Below are 20,798 nucleotides of genomic sequence, written 5' to 3' on the forward strand. Positions count from 1 at the left end.
CTACAGCTCCCCACACTGACCCCTAAACTCCCGATACCCTACGGCTCCCCACACTGACCCCCACAGTCCTGATGGCCGAGAGGTCTCAGCTTGCTGTAGTGATTGAGTGAGCTCTGTGGACCTGACCTCTGTCTTGTGTCCTCCAGACCTGAAGGTGAGATCTGGGGAGGAGACAGAGCACCCACTAACTTTCCTGAGCTGGGTTAAAGGGTTAGACAGCTTCTTACTGTTGGACACACCTGTCCACACTCTTACTGGACACACTCGCCTGTCCGGACTCTTACTGGACACACTGTACACACTCGCCTGTCCAGACTCTTACTGGACACACTGTACACACTCACCTGTCCACACTCTCACTGGACACACTGTACACACACACCTGTCCGCACTCTCACTGGACACACTGTAGAGACTCACCTGTCCGGACTCTTACTGGACAAACTCACCTCTCCAGGCGTAGTCTCTGCTCCTCATCCCCCCTGCGTTGTGTCTCCCCCTCTCCCCGCTGGACAGAATCCTGTTGTAGATTATGCCGACTCAGGGACGCCAAATAATGTAGAGAAAACCGGTTCAGGGATGCCAAATAATGTAAGAAAAGTGGCTCTCTGAAGGCACCAGTTCTGTAGGGTTTGGGCATTTACTGAGACAATTATTAATTGTAGCAGTAAATCACAAAGTTGATTCTTTTGATGGCTTTAGAATCCAACCATGCGATATAACTCAAACAACGCGCACACACAGGTACTAATACACGAGGATACATTTATTAATACATAGAATATGCATTAAACCTAACAGATCTTATCGAGAGGGTTATCAGAATACAAAAGGTATATTCGGTCAGTTACAAAGAGTTATACATATCAAGAGGACATACGTTCAGTATATCATTCATTTAGACCGTTTCGTAAAGTGAACTTGGTTACAACTTCTACATTAGATACTCAAAACAAGTACATAACTCTTAGGAATTAAATTGATATCAACTGGTTTGGATAACAATTGAATTCTCGAGCTGTAATGCATTGAAGTTGAATACTCATCCAATTTCTGGGGATTCAGATCTCCTGCGGGCACAAAGAAACAGTTGCAGGCTGTTGCTGTCCAATCCGCGCTCTCTGGCTCGGTGCCAGGCTGTGCTGTGCGGCTTGCGACGGTGCGCTGCTGATGCTCATTGTTGGCTTTAACTAGCAAAGTTTGTGCACAGGAGAAAAGATGACTGTGGGTCCCAGCAAGTCAGGAAGAGGACCGGTTCGTTCCTGATGAAGAGCTAGTTCTGAATAGTAATTCAGCTGTCCACAGTTCCGACCTGTTCACGAGGCCTGCTGCTGGTTACTCTCTGGCAACCTCAACTCTAGACTCTTAGAACAAAGGAAAGTTCTGGCACTCGGACACACTGGCCGTTCCGTGGTTGTCCGGGCTGAGTCTCAGGATGGTCAGGAGGCGCGCTGCGAGAATGTCCTGCCCTTGGGAGCCTTCTGCTCCTGGGCCGTCCTGCCCTGGAATTCTCCTTTGAATTCCCTTTAGAATTGTTGGATCTGAACCTGAATCTGAATCTCTCAGGCTCTCTGTGTTGCCTGTTTTTACCTGGAGGAACTTCAGCTCATTGATTGGCTGAAAGTTCCATGGGCATCAGAGTCCCACGTGGGTTACTCGGCCCTACCGGTCCCTGATTGGTTGATCAAGGTGAGATATGAGTCACTTACTCCTGACACTTAGTAATGCAGTCCAGATGTCCAACTGGCACTCCCTAAACAGATAGGCGCCAATGGATGACCATTGATCATGATAGCCAGGCTTAGCTAAGTGCATCCCCCTTTGGGAGCTGTCCTTGGACCTTAAATCACCTTGCATGAATGGTTTCTCTGTGGCTGCACCACAGAGATGAACAGAGAAATGAGGCCTAATTTGGGAAAGCTCAGAAACACTTAATTCTGCCTTATTATTAAGCCTCGCCGCTACACTGTGGTGTCTTCTTGTCTCCCCGAGCTCATCCAGAAGCTTGAGAGGGCGGCCGGCTCGTCCCGCTCGGGCTCGCCCGGCTCGTTCCGCTCAGTGTCACCCCCCTCCGCGCCCGAGAGCCCCCTCCGCTCCCCGCCCCCGGCCCCCCCCTCCGGCCCCTGCCCGCCCCGCCTCGCCGCCCCCCCCTCCTCCCCGCCATGCCCCTCGAGCCCCCCCGATGCCCGGGAGCGGTGCCCCTGCCCCTGCCCCCGCCCGTCCTTCCCCCCATCGCCCGCCTGGCCCCGCCAGGCCCCGCCTGGGGCTCCCCGGTGCGGAGGGCAAGGAAAGAGGCTGAGATGTCTGACAAGGCCAGTGGGGCAGAGTCTGTCCGTCTGTCCTTCTATCCATCTATCCTTCTGTCCTTTTCTCTGTCCATCTGTCCTTTTCTCTGTCCCTCTGTCCTTCTGTCTTTCTTTCTTTTTCTCTGTCCTGTCCTTCTGTCCATCTGTCCTTCTGTTTTTCTGTCCTTCTGTTCTTTTCTCTGTCCTTCTGTCCATCTGTCTTTCTGTCCTTTTCTGTCTTTCTGTCCATCAGTCCATCTGTCCTTTTCTCTGTCTTTTTGTCCGTCTGTACTTCTCTCTTTCTGTCTTTCTGTCCTTCTGTCTGAGTCTCTCTTTTTCTCTGTGTCTGTCCCTCTCTCCCTGTGTCTTTCCATGTCTCCCTGCTCTCTGTCTGTCCTCCGTTGTCCCAGCTGGGTCTCTCTCCCTGTGTCTCTCCGTGTATCTCCCTGTCTGTTTCTTTGTCTGTCCTGCATTGTCCCAGCTGGGCCTGTCTCCTCTGCTCTCTGCCTTCAGCTCTGTTCCCCGATGTCCCGCTAGCCCGTCTCTCTCTCAGCCTGTCTCTTGACTTGCAGGAGGAAGAGGAGGTGGAGACAGCTCCTCCGGCAGGAGAGAGGAAGGAGGTCAGTGCTGGTCCCACCCTGCCTCCTGTCCTGTCTGTCCCTGGGTCTCAGTGTCTCTCTCTCTTTCAGCCCCGTCTGTCAGTCTGTCTGTCCCTCGATCTCAGTCTCTCTCTCTCGGCCTGCTGTCTGTCTGTCCCTGCCTCTATGTCTCTCTCTTTCAGCCCCGTCTGTCAGTCTGTCTCTCTCTCTCTCTTTCCTCTCTCTCTCTCTTGGTTTGTTTGTCCATCAAACTCAATCTTTCTCTTTGCCTGCTGTCTTTCTGTGCCATCATCTTTGTCTCTCTCTCTCCTTCCTTTCTGTTTCTCTCTGTCCTGTGGTGTCCAGTCAGTGTGTCTCTCTCTTCCTCCTCTCTGTCCTGTGGTGTCCAGTCAGTGTGTCTCTCTCCTCCTCCTCTCTGTCCTGTGGTGTCCAGGCAGTGTGTCTCTCTCCTCCTCCTCTCTGTCCTGTGGTGTCCAGTGGGTCAGTATTAGTGGGCTACACCCAGGTCACTCACTGCGAGTGTGATCTCAGCAGAGTCTCTGTGCTCTTGGGACACTTTACTCAGCTGTCTCTCTCTTTCTCTCCCTGTGCTGTCCCTCTCCTGCCCCCTCTCTCCCTCCTCGGACTCCAGCTGGAGGAGGTCCAATCACCACCTCCTGTGAGACAGAAGAAAAAGAAGGTGGGTAATGCTCTGATCCTCTTTTTACTCCTGTCCAGTGTCCAGTCAGTGTGTCTGTATGTACCCCTCTCTCTCAGTGCAGTGTTCATGTACTGGAGTGTCCAGTCAGTGTGTCTGTATGAACCCCCCTCTCTCTCTCAGTGCAGTGTTCATGTACTGGAGTGTCCAGTTAGTGTGTCTGTATGAACCCCTCTCTCTCTCAGTGCAGTGTTCATGTACTGGAGTGTCCAGTCAGTGTGTGTGTATGAACCCCTCTCTCTCTCTCAGTGCAGTGTTCATGTACTGGAGTGTCCAGTCCGACTCTTAACGTGACTCTCCTGTCTCTGCTTCAGAAGCGCTGGTGGGTCTTTTTAAACTCCCTGAGCTGCGTGTCGGTGGAGACAGATGATCAGGATGAGCCGATGGAGGCGGTGGAGACCGTGGGTCAGGAGAGGAAGAGCGAGGGAGAGGAGGACCAGGCTGCCGGGAAGGACAAGAAGAAGAAGAGGAGGTGCAGGTGAGCAGACAGGGAGGCGCCGCCCTGTCGTGTCTGTGATTCAAGGAGGAGTCTCCTCTTGCTGTTTGATGTCATGGTGACGTCTGTGTCTGTGTCCCTCACACCTGCAATAACAATATTCTTTCCAGGTTCCTTTCCTGGTTCTGTGCCTGCTAAGATCTGGACTGGATTGGACTGGTTCGGAGCTGAGGGACACCAGACGACTGGACTGGACAGTCCAGCTAAGATCTGGACTGGACTAGACTGGACTGGAGCTGAGGGACACCAGACTGCGCTGGACCGGAGCTGAGGGACACCAGACTGCGCTGGACCGGAGCTGAGGGACACCAGACTGTGCTGGACCGAAGCTGAGGGACCCCAGACTGGGCTGCACTGGAGCTGAGGGACACCAGACTGGACTGGACTGGAGCTGAGGGGCCCCAGACTGGACTGCACTGGAGCTGAGGGACACCAGACTGGACTGGACTGGAGCTGAGGGGCCCCAGACTGGACTGGACTGGACTGGAGCTGAGGGGCCCCAGACTGGACTGCACTGGAGCTGAGGGGCCCCAGACTGGACTGGACCGGAGCTGAGGGACCCCAGACTGGACTGGACCAAAGCTGAGGGACCCCAGTCTGTGCTGGACCGAAGCTGAGGGACCCCAGTCTGGACTGGACTGAAGCTGAGGGACACCAGTCTGGACTGGACTGAAGCTGAGGGACCCCAGTCTGGACTGGACTGAAGCTGCGGGGCCCCAGACCGGACTGGACTGAAACTGAGGGACCCCAGACCCCAGTCTGGACTGAAGCTGAGGGACCCCAGACTGGACTGTGGAAAACTTTCACATTATCCCCACCTGAGTCCTCAGACCGTCTGCATGACCTTGTATTATTAAGTATTATTTTAAGGTCCTGTGATGATCGTAAGATGGGGGGGGGTCACTAAATAAACCCTTGACATTAATCTGTATTGTAATTTTTGTTCTTTTGTTAAGCATCAATAAACATTTTTAAAAAAAAATCTGTTTAGCTTTTGTTTTTTTCCCTCCCCCCCCCCGGAACAACGAACAGAGTCTGTCCTTCTCTTTCATCCCGGAGAGTTTGTGGTTGATGGATTGAGGCCGAGAGCCCTCGTCTTCGGCGTGCCACCAGTTGGCGGGGATATAGCAGGGGGGGCATCGTGTCCAATACTCCTTGTAATGAGACAGATTTCAAGCCACCTCCGTCTGAAGAGAAGGAAGTCGACCACGAAGTCCAGGGTGTCCTAGGAAGCTCTTTAGCCATCGTTTGCCCAGCAGCCATCTCACCCTGCAGCTCCCAGCTGGCAGCCCCCTCCCCACTGGAGCCCAGCAGGTGGGAGCTTGGTCAGTACCTGGAGGGGAGACTCCTGGGAAAAACTAAGGTTGCTGCTGGGAGAGGTGTGAGTGGGGCCAGCAGCTCTCACCCTGCGGTCTGTGTGGGTCCTGATGCCCCAGTATAGTGACGGGGGACACTGGACTGTAAACAGGCGCCATCCTTCGGATGAGACGTCAAACCGAGGTCCTGACTCTCTGTGCTCATTTACAATCCCGGGGTGTTTCTGGAGAAGAGTAGGGGTGTTACCCCAGTGTCCTGGCCTGATTCCCCCCCTGGTCTTGTCCCATGATGGCCTCCTAATCACCCCCCCTCTCTGAACTGGCTCCATCCCTCGGCTCTCCTCCCCACTGAGAGGTGCTGTGTGCTGAGCGGACTGGAGCATCATCCAGGTGGGGCTGCACACTGGGGGGTCTGGAGGGGATCCCCCTGACCTGGGAAGAGCTCTGAGTGGAGTGTCCAGAACTGGACCGGGGACACAGACCTCTGGACTGACTGGACCGGGGACACAGACCCCATGGACTGACTGGACCGGGGACACAGACCCCGTGGACTGACTGGACCATAGTCACAGACCCCGTGGACTGACTGGACCAGAGTCACAGACCCCCGGACTGACTGGATCAGAGTCACAGACCCCCGGACTGACTGGACCAGGAACTGCCTGGGATAAATCAGTGAATCGATCTGTCAGATCAGCCAACCCTCTGACAACCCAGCAAGCAATTAGATCAGTCAAAAATCGAGTTAGTTAATGAACAAGTTAGTTGAGTTAGTCAATGATCAATTAATCAGTCTGGGCTCTCAAATGATTTTTTAAAAGCTCTCCCTGCAAAACCAAAGTCAGCTCTCCCACTGGTTTCTGGAGCTGGTGCTGAACTAACGTCTTTCATTCATTCCCAGACTTAACAACATCCAGCACCACCACTCCTGCTCCCACAAGTCACAGTGAGTATGGCTGGAACACCACTTCAAGGGTGTGCACTGGGAACACTGGGTATCCTCTGAACACTGGGCGTGCACTGGGAACACTGGGTATCCACTGAACACTAGGCACTAGGGAACACTGGGCCAGGATGGCTTTGCTGTACCTAATCAAACTCTGTTTCTCTTTCAGACTTTAATAAAAGCAGCGCTAATTGTTCAGGTGAGAAAGTATATAACTTCATTAAGGGTCTCCGACCTCTATATGAATTAAAAATAAATTATATGCTGTTTAAAGGGGACAGCGGGGGCTGAAGTAGACAGGATGGCTGTGCAGGGCGTCATCAAACTCTGTTTCTCTTTCAGATTGTGATGCATGTTGCACTGATTGTTCAGGTGAAAAAGTATATAACTTCATTAAGGGTCTCCAGCCTCTACATAAATGAGGAATAAAAGATACGTTGTTTGCACATTGGTTAAAGGGGACAGAAAGGATGCCTTTGTTGTTCCCTGATGTCGTGGGCAGAGCCCAGACACAATTATCCCTAAGTGATACTCACAATACTACATCATGCTTGTGTTACATAACGCTCATATTACATTACATTTGTATTTCCTTCAGAAAAACGCAGGATATGTTGGTGGAGACCTATTAAGGGTTTCTGAAGTCTACACTGGGCAGGTCAAACTCTTGCTCAAGATGTCCTCTTCGACAGGAAGCAGGCCTGTGCAAACTGCAATGACCCGAAAGTACGACCTTTATTAAAAATGGCTAATGACGGTAGCTAGCGATTGTTAAACAAGGTAACAGATATAGAAGACAGACAAAAAAAAACACCATAGATCAGAGAAGGACTGCTTTCCCTTCTGGGTAAGAAAGGCCGACTGCATTTCCGGGGGAGGAAAGCTGCTTTAGAGGAAACACCGGAGAAGCAGAACTCAAACACTGGGAACACTGGGTATCCTCTGAACACTGGGCGTGCACTGGGAACACTGGGTATCCTCTGAACACTAGGCATGCACTGGGAACACTGGGTATCCTCTGAACACTAGGCATGCACTGGGAACACTGGGTATCCTCTGAACACTAGGCGTGCACTGGGAACACTGGGTATCCTCTGAACACTAGGCGTGCACTGGGAACACTGGGTATCCTCTGAACACTAGGCGTGCACTGGGAACACTGGGTATCCTCTGAACACTAGGTGTGCACTGGGAACACTGGGTATCCTCTGAACACTGGGTGTGCACTGTGAACACTGGGTATCCTCTGAACACTAGGTGTGCACTGGGAACACTGGGTATCCTCTGAACACTGGGTGTGCACTGGGAACACTGGGTATCCTCTGAACACTGGGTGTGCACTGGGAACCCTGGGTATCCTCTGAACACTGGGAGTGCACCGAGAACACTAGGTATCGGTGTACAGATGCAGCCATTCAAAATGGGTGAGGTATTTCGCGGCATACCGCGACACGCCCACCGGGGTATCACGCGGTTCACGTGTGTCACGTGACTAACTATCTGGCGTCGCCTTGTAAAACCGCCAGGGGGAGCTTAACCTCTCATGTACAGCATTTGAGCCTTTAATTTTGAACTGTGTATTACAGCATGTTAATCATCAGTCATTAAAATGTTGGTATATTTTATGAAAGCAAGATTGCTCAGTTGGACAAAAGTACACAACCTACCTTTATCAGAAATATTTATGCATCAAAGCCTTTACTGAAGATATTACTAATAGTATTAATAATGGATGACTTTGGACAAGCTGTATACTCAAAGTATAATTTCTTTAGCACATTTGTACAAGCACTTGGAATCTGTCCAAGCCATACGTCAGGCATTTTGTTTTACTTCAACGGGCATAAAAATTTCCTTGCTTTTAACAGGGCGTTTCATAATTTCTAACTACAAAAATGATTTAAAATGCGACACCTATCATTCAACTAGAGCTTAAAATATCACAAGGATCCTCAAGAGCACAGCAAAGAGTGTATTAAAAGACACTTGTATTTATCAACGCTTTCTTTTCTTATGGAACCACTTCAGAGGGGTGTTCCAGGAATCGGCACTTTAAAGAAAAAAATACACACCAGTATTCCATTTCTCCCTAAACATTGTAAGCTTCGAAGTCTTTAACTAACTTGATACCGGAGTCAACAAGCATACTTTTAGAATTTGATTATAAAGGGAATATAATATGGAATCGCATATCTCAAGAATTTAATAACGGTATGATTATTTCCGTGTACTGCGGCAGGGCTGTGTAGGGCTGTTTCGCCTGTCTGTTCATGCGAGCTGTCTTGTAGCCTACTGGTCTAGGTGCGTGACTACCAACTGGCAGGTTGTGTGCTTGAATCCAGCTGGTGCTGGACTTTTCATTTTTATTTATTTATTTTTTAATCGCGTAACATAAACATATTACCGTATGCAAACTGTACTGTATACAGTATGTATATGTATATTTAATGTCTTAACTGTGCCCGTTTAAGTACTGAATATTCATATCTAATTTTACCACTGAAGGGAAATCTTAGTAGCTGAGCATAAAAAAATAGGAGCATACTGTAACGCGTGTGAAGGCCATAAACGATATTAATTTTGGAACATAAACATACAGTATATGGCTGGTCTCGGTACTTTAAAGAAAACATACACGAAACATGGTTTCATTATGACCAGAATCGGTCTTGAGATATTTTTAACTTGATTTACAGTATTTGAGAGGTATGTCTTAACACCGATGTGCTTAAGTACTGCTCACGTATATGTTTCTAGGTTTATATTATGCATTTCATACGGTCAAATTACTTTTGAGCAACTAATAAGAACCGCGAAACGGTATGCGTTTTAGTTTCGTTTTGTGCTGGGACCCGTGGATTGATTAGAGATATCAAGTACATACAAGTCATTTTTTAAATGTTGTAGTTCGTCTTGAAAAAATGTTACGAGTACATCATCTATCAACAATTACACAGGTTCTGTTTCCATATAGCGGATTTTGGTTACGTAATATTATTTTCTAGATTTCACGTTGTGAATATGATGGGATGTCTGATGGGATGTTTCTAAAAATCCATCCTCTGTAAAACGTCTTCTCTAGTTGTCCTGCATATGTATTCGCTAATGAAGCTGTGTGTTCTGAGCCTGGATCTCTAAATTTCTGTATGAACCAGCTTAGAGGGCTAAAGACAGCTTGTGTTTAAATTGAGTGTAAGGCAATTTATGCTTCTAAAGTCATGGTCAGCATTTATTTTTGTACTGTGCTGTAAACTTGTTCTGTGCTAAGTCACATTATTTTATAGCGTTTTTATAGCGTTATCAAATACGGTGTTACTGTAGTTTACTGAGTCCCATGTCACATGGTCTGTGATTGAAACCTGTAAAACCGGTTTAATTCGTCACAGCCAGCACTCTTCAGGTGTGAGGGTCTTCTGCTCAGAATGAAACGCTAAAATGTTTGTGTATATTCTAATGGTAGTGGGGGCAGGGTGTGTGGGAACAGGTTTGGTTGAAATTGCTTTGGAGATCTATGTTCTTCACACCTGAAACATTTTCTCTGAAAGCATTTTCTTCGCAGTTTAACCGATCTTGTTACAGTATGTTACAGTTTACTATTATTAACCATATTAATTTTAAGTGCTTAATGTAAAATCTTGTAAAAATATATTTTCATTGTTCAAATATACATTAAGTCTGACTATCATATAATAAGTTAAATACAAAACTAAAGAAAAAATAGGGTTAAATATAATTCAAAATATTTTGCTAACAATGTTAACTGTTTATGAATAATAAAATGTATTAACTAAGGAGTAGGATGGCACAGTTGTTAGTATGTTTTTTGTTTTGTTTCTTTTTCATAAATACAACAGTAGTACCTGATGTCTCAGTGGCTTTCAAAATTAAATTATGCATGCAAACCTGTGAACTAGAAAGTTAACTAAGATATCCATCCATTATATTCCATAATATCCATGAAATATATGGCGCTGAAATATGTGTGACGCAGTGGTGGCCTGACACGGTGAGGTGCCCTGGCAGCTGTATGATGCAGTGGTGGCCTGGCACGGTGAGGTGCGCTTGCAGCTATGTGACGCAGTGGTGGCCTGGCACGGTGAGGTGCGCTGGCAGCTGTGTGATGCAGTGGTGGTCGGGTATGTAGAGGTGCACTGGCAGCTGTGTGTTGTGACGCAGTTGTGGCCTGGCACGTTGAGGTACGCTGACAGCTGTGTGGTGTGACGCAGTGGTGGCCTGGCACGGTGAAGTGCGCTGGCAGCTGTGTGGTGTGACGCAGTGGTGGCCCGTTACGGTGAGGTGCACTGGCAGCTGTGTGGTGTGACGCTGTGGTGGCCTGGCATGGTGAGGTGCGCTGGCAGCTGTGTGATGCAGTGGTGGCCGGGCACGTTGAGTTGCGCTGGCAGCTGTGTGGTTTGACGCAGCTGGTGGCATGGCACGGTGAGGTGCGCTGACAGCTGTGTGGTGTGACGCAGTGGTGGCCTGGCACGGTGAAGTGCGCTGGCAGCTGTGTGGTGTGACGCAGTGGTGGCCCGTTACGGTGAGGTGCACTGGCAGCTGTGTGGTGTGACACTGTGGTGGCCTGGCACGGTGAGGTGCGCTGGCAGCTGGGTGATGCAGTCGTGGCCTGGCACGGTGAGGTGCACTGGCAGCTGTGTGTTGTGACGCAGTGGTGGCCTGGCACGGTGAAGTGCGCTGGCAGCTGTGTGATGCAGTGGTGGCCGGGCACGGTGAGGTGCGCTGGCAGCTGGGTGATGCAGTGGTGGCCTGGCACGGTGAGGTGCGCTGGCAGCTGTGGGGTGTGACGCAGTGGTGGAAATGTTCACCATGTTTCACCATGCTGAAAATGTTTGTACCAGACTTTTTTGAGGCCTGTTTAATTGTGTCTGAAGTCTGATGTTGTAAATTTTATTGTTAAAAAGATCCATTAAAATGTCACTACTAAAGTTAGCTGGTACTGTTGTCTTGTAAGTGGCAAGTAGAGCTCATATTTTAGATTTTGTGTAGTTGCTAGCGTTGAACTGTGTGTTGGATGCACATGAATATATTCATTATATGCCAGCGCACCTCACCGTGCCAGGCCACCACTGCATCACACAGCTGCCAGCGCACCTCACCGTGCCAGGCCACCACTGCGTCACAACACACAGCTGCCAGTGCACCTCTACATACCCGACCACCACTGCATCACACAGCTGCCAGCGCACCTCACTGTGCCAGGCCACCACTGCATCACATAGCTGCAAGCGCACCTCACCGTGCCAGGCCACCACTGCATCATACAGCTGCCAGGGCACCTCACCGTGTCAGGCCACCACTGCGTAACACCACATAGCTGCCAGCGCACCTCACCATGCCAGGCCATCACTGAGTCAGAGATTAAATAAAACCTCACTCGCACCAAACAAATTTATATTTCTAAATATCACAACATGATCGAATTTAAGTCATTTTAATAACAATGAATAGTCACCTAGGCGTTACAATATAAACATTTATATTGATTTAAATAACGTTTTGATTTAAATCGCAAATGCGGGTTTAAATATATGTGTTTTTTGATTCACAATCAGACAAATGCAACATAAATTGATATCTTTGTCTTCTAAGTATCTTAATAAACTTTCAGCATAGCTTTCTCCCCGTTTAGATTTATTTTGGGATCAAACGTGGAAAGATTAGATTGTAATCGTTTTTATTTTTTAAATACATTTTAGAAAAGTGTAATCTATACTAAAAAGCTGTACACCACCTGCTATAAAGATACATATTGTAATACTTTCGGGTTCGGAAAGGACAGACACAAGAACTCAGACTTGCGGAGTTAAAGCAAGTTAAAGCCTTGATTTTATATATCACCTTTAAAAGTGGCATCTCAAAGCAAAGTAAATACCCAACACTGATTGTACCCATCTGTCATGCTAATAAAGCAGCTTGAATTGAATTGAGAGGGGGGGGGGGTATATTTGCTTTGTGTATAAAGTACATTGTGAATGTTTTCACAGAATTCACTTTGTCGTTTTTATGCCATTTTTTGACCACGCACGAATATTCCTATGTCCGTATCTTCGCAAGGGAATCAGTGTGAATTTTAATACTAATTAAATGACCGCGGGCACTTTCCACCCCCTCTACATTCTCAGAGTAGAACAGACTAATCTTCTAATGAAAGACGGTCCACCCCCCACGGACAGGAAAAGTGCCCACAGGCACTTAAACTTAATATGGTCAGTAACAGTAAACAGTAACATGGTCAGAAGGAGCACGTACAAACGTTTCCGAAATAACCACATGTAAGACTCTGATGCTTAAAATGTTTAGGGAGAAAGTGGAATACTGGTGTGTATTTTTTCTTTAAACTACCAATACCAGCCATATACAGTCTGTAACGTAGGGATTTTTATATGTCTTTATTTAGTGGTTACATTAGTGACAAAGGCTAAACTTTTAGCTTCAGTAACGTGTACATATCTCCCCTTTTTATAAAACGACTTGGTTGAAAACTGTTCCAGAGCCACTGTTGTTTCATCAGTGAAAAGTACATCATGAAATGCCTCTCCCTGTTCAATCCACTGGAAAAAAGAAAAGGAGCATAAAGCTTCTGATGGTCATAAACGATATTCATTTAGGAGCAGCATCAGAGGTATGTTTTTAACTGCACTGCATTGGAGAGAATACCATAGTGTGTTTTTTTTTTTACTCCCTGGCGGAAACTGGCTTCCAGAAGAATCAGTATGGCTCAGAGATTAAATAAAACTTCACAGACATTAATGAAGAGCATAACGCGTGTACTGTATACACTGCAAGTACAACCCCCCTCTCTGCAGGAGTGCTGGCTGTGACGAATTGAACCGGTTTCACGGGTAGGAGGCGAGATTTCCAGCGAAAGACACCTCCCCCCCCTCAAAAACCCAGTAAGTACAGTACTTACTAGTTAAAGGCTAGGCTCCCGACTACGGCGAAAGGAACCCTTCTTTCATTAGAAGACAATGAACATATTTTAGCCCTGAATGAATTAATAGCAAACATGGTTTACATAAAAGACATTTTTCCAAGAAAGTTTAGCCTTTGTCACTAATGAAACCACTAAATAAAGACATAAATATAAAAATCTTAAGATTTTTAAAATACATGACTTTGCTAAAATTTATTTGAAAATAAAAACAATTACAACCGCCAGGGGAGAGAGAGAACAGGGGAGGGATGTTGGTTTTGCATAAGGGGCGGGGCTATGGAAATTAGGTCTGTTTGGGAATGTGTAGTTACATGTTCTGGCTGTTTGTGAATTATCGTTGTTGAGTATGGAGTGTTGAGGTATTGATTTTGTGTAATGCTTTATGTTGAAAATTGAGGTGGATTTTGTTTATGAGAAACAGGATAAACTGGGATGGGAGGAAGGTTTAGTTTTGCATAAGGGGCGGGATTATGATAATTGGAGGACTGCGAGAGTAAAATGGTTTGATTATTTGATTTTGTATTGTGGTTGTTATCTATGTTTTTGGTTGGTATTATGTTTATATGGTTGTTTTTGTTGGTTGGTTGTTATTATGGTTATTAATAATACGATCTATAGTTGAAATCTGAGCCTAAATAAAAAGAAAAAGCAAGTGATTAGGTTTATGAGCAATCTAATTACTTATTCGTTTAAAACGCTATATAAGTTTATTATTAATTTGCTGGACAGAGCGGTGAACATTATTATGCATAAGACAAAGATAACAATCCTGATCAGTTTAGAAATCTGTGTACGCTGTAAGGTTTTTACTTCTTAAACTTTTAAAATACACGTTTTGAATAGAAAGAAATCCTCTTCCTGGTACAGTATGTATAGCAAACCAGCACGTCTTTTTTCTCCAATCAGAGGGGTGTCAGATGGTGTCAGCCAATCACCATTCTGAAGCCCTACCATAATCTCTGGTATGGGGAGACCCCAGAATTCTGTCCCATAGTTTAGACAGATGATAGATACTTTTATTGATCCCGTGAGGGAAATAAAGTAAATAATTTTCATTTTAGGAAATTATTAAACGCTAGGTTAAAAGCAAAGGAGATTGTCTGTTATAGTGGACATAAAAACAAGAGTTCGCTGGCATTATATCCTGGAAGACACAGACCGGCGCCAGACCGGTAAATGCTTGATGAACTAGGGATTGGACAGTTTCCAAGCGCTTGTACAATTGATGGAAATGTTCAAATAAATGTGCAAAAGAAATAAACAAAATAATCATTTATTTCTTTATCATATTGGCTAGCTAATGTCCTATCTTTGCTAGTTAGTGGCTGTGTTTCTGCGTTGGGTAGCAATGGGTGACTGTTCTCCGGCGGAAGGTGTAAACAGCTTAATGTTCGTGTTAAATAATTTTTTTAAATTAAAATTCATTCTATACAACAATCGCATATTTGGGTACCGTTTCATAAACCTTTCATGCTTAAAATGTTTAGGGAGAAATGGAAGACTGGTGTGTATTTTTTCTTTAAACTACCAAGACCAGCCATACACAGTACAGTTTACATACATACAGTAATGTTTATGTTCCTAAATTAATATCGTTTATGACCTTCAGATGCGTTATGCTCCTCTTCTTTTTATGCTCAGCTACTAAAATTTCCCTTTTGTGGTAAAATCCATATAAATATTCAAAACTAAGCGGATTAAAATGTGCACAGTAAAGACATTAAATGATTAAATCTTTGCACTACCAACCAATGCACCACGAGTGCCCCTGTCGGTCATTTTGGCCAGCCAATCACTTGCCCTGCGGTGCCCTCCGGTGCCCCGCGGTGGCTTGTGGGTAGGTTACTGTACCGCGGGTTTTTACCGCGCATTTTGAATGGCTGCATCTGTATCTGATCTCCTCCATGAGGACTCCTTCACCGTCCTGACTCTCCCCTGTGTCTCTGATCCGGTCTCTGTCTGTCTGTGGCTCTTCTGTGAGTTTGACCTTGAGAGATCTGTAATGCGGAGTTCTCACTGGAGCAGTCCGATATGATGGTCAATAAAAGGTCCAGCAAAGTCAAAGCTGGTCGCCTGTATTCATGAAGTTTGTGGGTTTTAATGGATCCGGCCTGAGCAAGCCTGGTTCAGTTAGCAAACGGGCGGCCCACGATCGGCTTTCAACTCATTTCACAACTGCGGTCTCTCACCCTGTGTTTTGGGTTGTTTCAGAACGCCTGGAGAAAACGGACTCCGACTACTGCCTGGCGCAAACCCCACTCCCAGCCGGTAACGGTGAGATCCGAAGACCTTTTAGAACAGGACTCGTAAATATTCCCCTTCCATCGTCGTCAGAAGTATGAAGTGGCTCTGCGGGTTTTTTTAAAAAACCCAGCGACGCCGACTTTGTCTTCACCCGCAGCAGAGCAGGTCAAGGTTTATCCCTGCGCTGGAAGGACAGGAAAAGAGACGCGGCGTTTCGGCCGCGGAGCCTCCTTCAGGCGCATGAAGCCGGAAAAGACCACAGTCGAAATGTCGAAATGCGTGGGCTTGCTAGGTCAGTGCGAGGTGAAGTCGGGGCAGAGCCCCTGGACCACAGCCCCACCACCGGGAGCTCTGCTAAGTGGTGGGTTGGGCAATCATTACTGGATACGAGTGTCAAGTGTCGACACGAGTGTGAGCAGCGTCGATTCGAGTGTGAACGGTGTCGACACGAGTCCTGTTGGTCAGTACAGTGTCAATACAATTTCGAACAGTGTCGACACGAGTGTGAACAGTGAGTCCTGTTGATCAATAAAGTATCAATAGAAGTGTGAACAGTGAGTCCTCTTATCTGTACAGTGTCAATACGAGTGTGAACAATGAGTCCTGTTGTTCAGCACAGTGTCAATACGAGTGTGAACGGTGAGTCCTGTTGATCAAAAAAGTATCAATATGAGTGTGAACAGTGAGTCCTGTTGTTCAGTACAGTGTCAATACAAGTGTGAACAGTGAGCCCTGTTGTTCAGTATGGTGTTAATGTAAGTCTTATCCTGTATAGTATAAGTTAACGTAAGTATTGACCCGTATCCTGTTCTCTACAGACATCACACTACCCAACAGTGATGTGGAGTACGCCACCGTCAACAAACTGAGAGCAGCACAAAATGAGGACTTTTTTAACTCTTTACCACAGTATAAAACCCACAGGAGTAATGAGAATGACACTAAAAACAACAACACTGATAGTGAACAAAAGATTTTGAACAATACACATTCTAGTCAGATTTAAATACCCAAAGACCTGACAGTAAAAAAAATGCAAATTATTTTTTTTCTGCGTGCAGGTTTTCTAAGAACTGAAGAAAGGTTAAAAACGAGAGAACGCCATTCGGTTTTTCAAGCCTGTCTGGTAGTTAGTGATTAATTGGACCCATGATTTCATCCTCCTGTATCTGGAGAGAAGCCAGGGTATCGGCATCAACAACAAGGCTGGGCAACAACAAGCCTTTTGTCACAGTGTGCAACTTCCCTGTGTGTCTCCCCGAACACAGGGTCTGACTGAAGGGGCACTGACCTGCAGGAATGGGAGGAGACCGAGCTGGGACGGTTCTGCCACGTCAGCGAAACTCTGGACCCCGACTTCATCTGCCAAAGAAACAGCAGCGTCAATTAACTCAGCCAGCGAGTTCAACTGTCGCCTCCCTTCTCTCCATCTCTGTGTGTCCCATCTCTTCATAACACGTCTCCTATCAATCCTACTGTGTTTCATTTACTCTTCCTCACTCTGTCTCCTGTCCGGTTGTCTGCACTTAAAACTGAGGTATTTCCTGTGATTTCCTCTCTCTCGCTGTGTCTCCTGTCCTGTGGGTTTGTTACTGAGGGATTCTCTGTGATCTCCTCTCTCTCACTGTGTCTCCTGTCCTGTGTGTTTGTTACTGAGGGATTCTCTGTGATCTCCTCTCTCTCGCTGTGTCTCCTGTCCTGTGTGTTTGTTACTGAGGGATTCTCTGTGATCTCCTCTCTCTCTCACTGTGTCTCCTGTCCTGTGTGTAAGTATGTTTGTTACTGAGGTATTTCCTGTGATCTCCTCTCTCTCACTGTGTCTCCTGTTCTTCAGTGTTTTAATCCTCTTAAATAATTTAGCTCATTCCTCTCTCACTCACTGCGACTCCTATCCATTCTGTGTTCAGTTCCTCTGACTTGCCTCTTGCATCAGCGCTAGCAATATCATGCATCTATTTAATTTAAAATTATTGATCTGTCACCTTGATAGTTCGATCTCTGCTACAGTTAGCATAGATGGCACAAAGGACGATGAGCTCAACATCTGTGCGCGTCTAATTAACTGAACCGTACAGAACATTGTGCCTCAGCTAGTCTCTCGCTGGCGGGGTCGCCCATCGGCGAGACCACGTCTCCAGGAAATTCTGCGGACTGGACACTGCGGGAGGGTGGGGCTGTGTTTCCACACGAACGCCGGAAATCACTCAGGATCTCCAGAGAGACTCCTGTAGCCTTACAGCATCACAGTAACAGGCCTCAGCATTGCAACTGTATAATATCAAATGCCCAGACACCCTGAGGTGAGGCCGACCAGTCTGAAGTATTACCTGTAAACACCAGGCACACTGGAACCTGACTTCATCGTCCACTTAGCGCAGAGGTGGGGCGGACAGTCAGTTTTCTGGGGAGAAAAAAAACAACACCAGGAATTTAGCATACTGAAAGGATCATGGAGTGATGATCTGGCTGAACCCGCTTGGCTGAGGGCTCCTGGCCAGAGGACGAGGTGGCTGGGACCCCCCCTGCACAGCGAGCAGGAGTGACCAGGGGGGGCAGCTACACAGGTGGAGACAGGGTGGGAGAGGGACGCGTGGGAGAGAGGGGGATCACGTGCAGTATTGACAGTGTTTCAGGAGAGGAGTCAGGAGTGATTGCTAAAATATCGACAGCCGAGTCTGACCGAACTAGGGTGTGGCCATCCCTCTTGATCTTTCATCACAAACTCCTGTCTTCCTGCGGTGTCTCTGAGGAAGCTACCATTTTTCACTGGCTAATAAGAGGTGGAAGAGGTGTTAGTGGGACAGCAGGGGGGCGCTCACCCTGCGGTCTGATACCCCAGTATAGTGACGGGGGACACCATACTGTAAACAGGCGCCATCCTTCAGATGAGACGTAAAACCGAGGTCCTGACTCTCTGTGGTCATTAAAAATCCCAGGGCGTCTCTCGAAAAGAGTAGGGGTGTAACCCAGGCGTCCTGGACAAATTTCCCATTGGCCCTTACCAATCATGGCCTCCTAATAACCCCCCTTTCTGAACTGGCTTCATCCCTCTGCTCTTCTCCCCACTGAGAGCTGCTGTGTGGGGAGCGTTCTGGCGCACTATGGCTGCCGTCGCATCATCCAGGTGGGGGCTGTAGATTGGTGGCGGTAGTGGGATTCCCCATTCCCTGTGCAGCGCTTTGAGTGGAGTGTCCAGAAAAGCGCTATATAAGTGTAAGCAATTATTAATAAAGCCCCTCAGTGGTTGAGATCTCTGTTACACCCATCTAGAAACATGCAATCAGCATGTTATTGATGAAGCAATAGTCACAACATTATTCCACACCTCTAACCCTGCACTAGGGGGCGTGCTTCAGGCTCGGGCCAGGGTGAGAGGCGGGTTATGATGACAGTCATGCTTTCTACACCTTATACTGAGCTCAGAAATGGACCGAGCGGACATCTCACGAGCAGATCCCTCCGCGTATAAGAAAGGCAACTTGTCTCGGCAAAAATACCATGGATTCACATCCGAAATATGATAAAAAGGCAAAAACCCCACACTTGGAATGCAAACGTACCCTAAAAAGGAAACACGGTTTTAAAACCAACTTGATTTTCCCCTGGAGAAACCTTTTTATGGACACATCGCATCTATTATGTATAACTAAAGATAAAACTTAATATAAGAAGTCATGACATATCACACATGACGAAGTCTGGTCCAGAATAAACAGTTTACACTGACCCTCCTTTATTTACCCTGGTCACTAACTTCTATTAACTGTTTTAATAAGGGTAACAAATGAATATTTGTTTCAATTTGGGATCTACATCTGGGAGCCCTAAAATGTTAGCCAGAGGGCAGAAGCTGATATTCAGACGTGAGAATATATTAAAAACAAGGATCTGATGTTGTTTTTTACCTGTCTAATCAAAGCTTGTTCAGGCGGCCGGTCTCCCGCAGGGAGAAGACGATGAAGCAGCTGGGGAAAGTGTCTTCCGTCCGAGGTAGGAGCAGCAGGGCTGGGCGTTTTGTTGGAGCGAAGTCCCCCTCCAGATAACCCATGAACCCCGTCTCTACTGTCACTCCAGTCAGGACAGGAGGCTCTTCTGTACACAGAGGGTGGTGGAGGTGGGGAACAAGCCGCCCAGCCCTGTGGTTGAAGCCGATACCCCGGCTTTTCTCCAGACACAGCTGGGTGAGCTCCTCCAGTCAGGACAGGAGGCTCTACTGTACACAGAGGGTGGTGGAGGTGGGGAACAAGCCGCCCAGCCCTGTGGTTGAAGCCGATACCCCGGCTTCTCTCCAGACACAGCTGGGTGAGCTCCTCCAGTCAGGACAGGGGGCTCTACTGTACACAGAGGGTGGCGGGGGTGTGGAACAACTCCTTTGTTCGGGGCCTTGGGGCATTCTTGTTGTGAAAGGCGCTATATAAAAAAACTAAATTGAAATTGAATCTTACAGGTTTGGGTTTTTCGGAGATCTTGTCAGAGATCTTGTCTGACATGCCCGTTTCAAAAACGTAACGACACTCCTCACGTCCGAGCGCCGCCAGTCTGTGACGTAACGTATCCTTACACAACCATGACGGTTTCATCATGGACAGCACGAAAGCCCGAAAAGTGGTTGACGTTTTAATTTGGCAACGCCACGATGAATCCCAGTTTTTTTTTTATTTTGGAGGCCAAAGAGGACAAAAAAGGAAACGTCCGGAGGTGGATCGATGGTCATCTCTGCGGTTGTTCTGATGTTCTGGAAAAAACAAAACAAAAAAAAACGGCTCGCTTGCCCGGTCGTGTAGTGTTTCCACACCCCACGCAAATCAGCTTTTCTTCGCCCCCGGGGGCTCGTCGCCCGCCGCACCCCTCTCACGTGATAGGGGCTTCCCCCGGCTGTGACGTACTTACCCTACCCCCTTCGGCCAACGTCATACCGAAGGTCGCGCTTCGGGCCGCGGCGATGTTGACGGACTGTCTTGTAGCGTGAGAAGGGTTTAAATTTCGACTTAAGGAGTTGGCCGTCGTTATATTTCACGAGGTATAATACGGGGGGGAAAAGAACATTTATATGTATCAACCTACTAGTAATACTGGGTGGATGTCACGTTCCCCAAAGTTCAGTGCCTCTCTCTAATAAAGTAGAAACGCGACATTAAACTCCGTTCGAAACGGGAGAAATCACCAGGACACGATACAACTGACGTCCGGAAAAGAAAAAAAGAACTCCTATTCCCATTTGTAATGACCCCGTCGTGTTTTTCCCGGTGTACGCTTCTCTTTC

At 47.3% G+C, this 20,798-nt stretch overlaps 2 long non-coding RNA genes across 2 annotated transcripts in view; one reads left to right on the plus strand and one right to left on the minus strand.

Annotated features, from left to right (window-relative positions):
- Window positions 1–2,738: 2,738 nt before the first annotated feature.
- Window positions 2,739–17,464, minus strand: LOC148665916 (uncharacterized). The gene is made up of 2 exons (XR_015936594.1): window positions 16,827–17,464; window positions 2,739–4,022 (listed from the first exon to the last, which is right to left on the minus strand). It is a non-coding gene; the product is annotated as an uncharacterized LOC148665916 (long non-coding RNA).
- Window positions 6,442–20,798, plus strand: part of LOC148665917 (uncharacterized) — a 164,173-nt gene continuing 149,816 nt past the window's right edge. Inside the window, exon 1 of the long non-coding RNA XR_015936590.1 lies at window positions 6,442–6,711. This is a non-coding gene — a long non-coding RNA (uncharacterized LOC148665917). The remainder of the gene's footprint in view (window positions 6,712–20,798) is intronic.

The sequence above is a fragment of the Lepisosteus platostomus genome, chromosome 5 (genome assembly GCF_059453375.1).
Source record: "Lepisosteus platostomus isolate fLepPlt1 chromosome 5, fLepPlt1.hap1, whole genome shotgun sequence".
Taxonomy (NCBI): domain Eukaryota; kingdom Metazoa; phylum Chordata; class Actinopteri; order Semionotiformes; family Lepisosteidae; genus Lepisosteus; species Lepisosteus platostomus.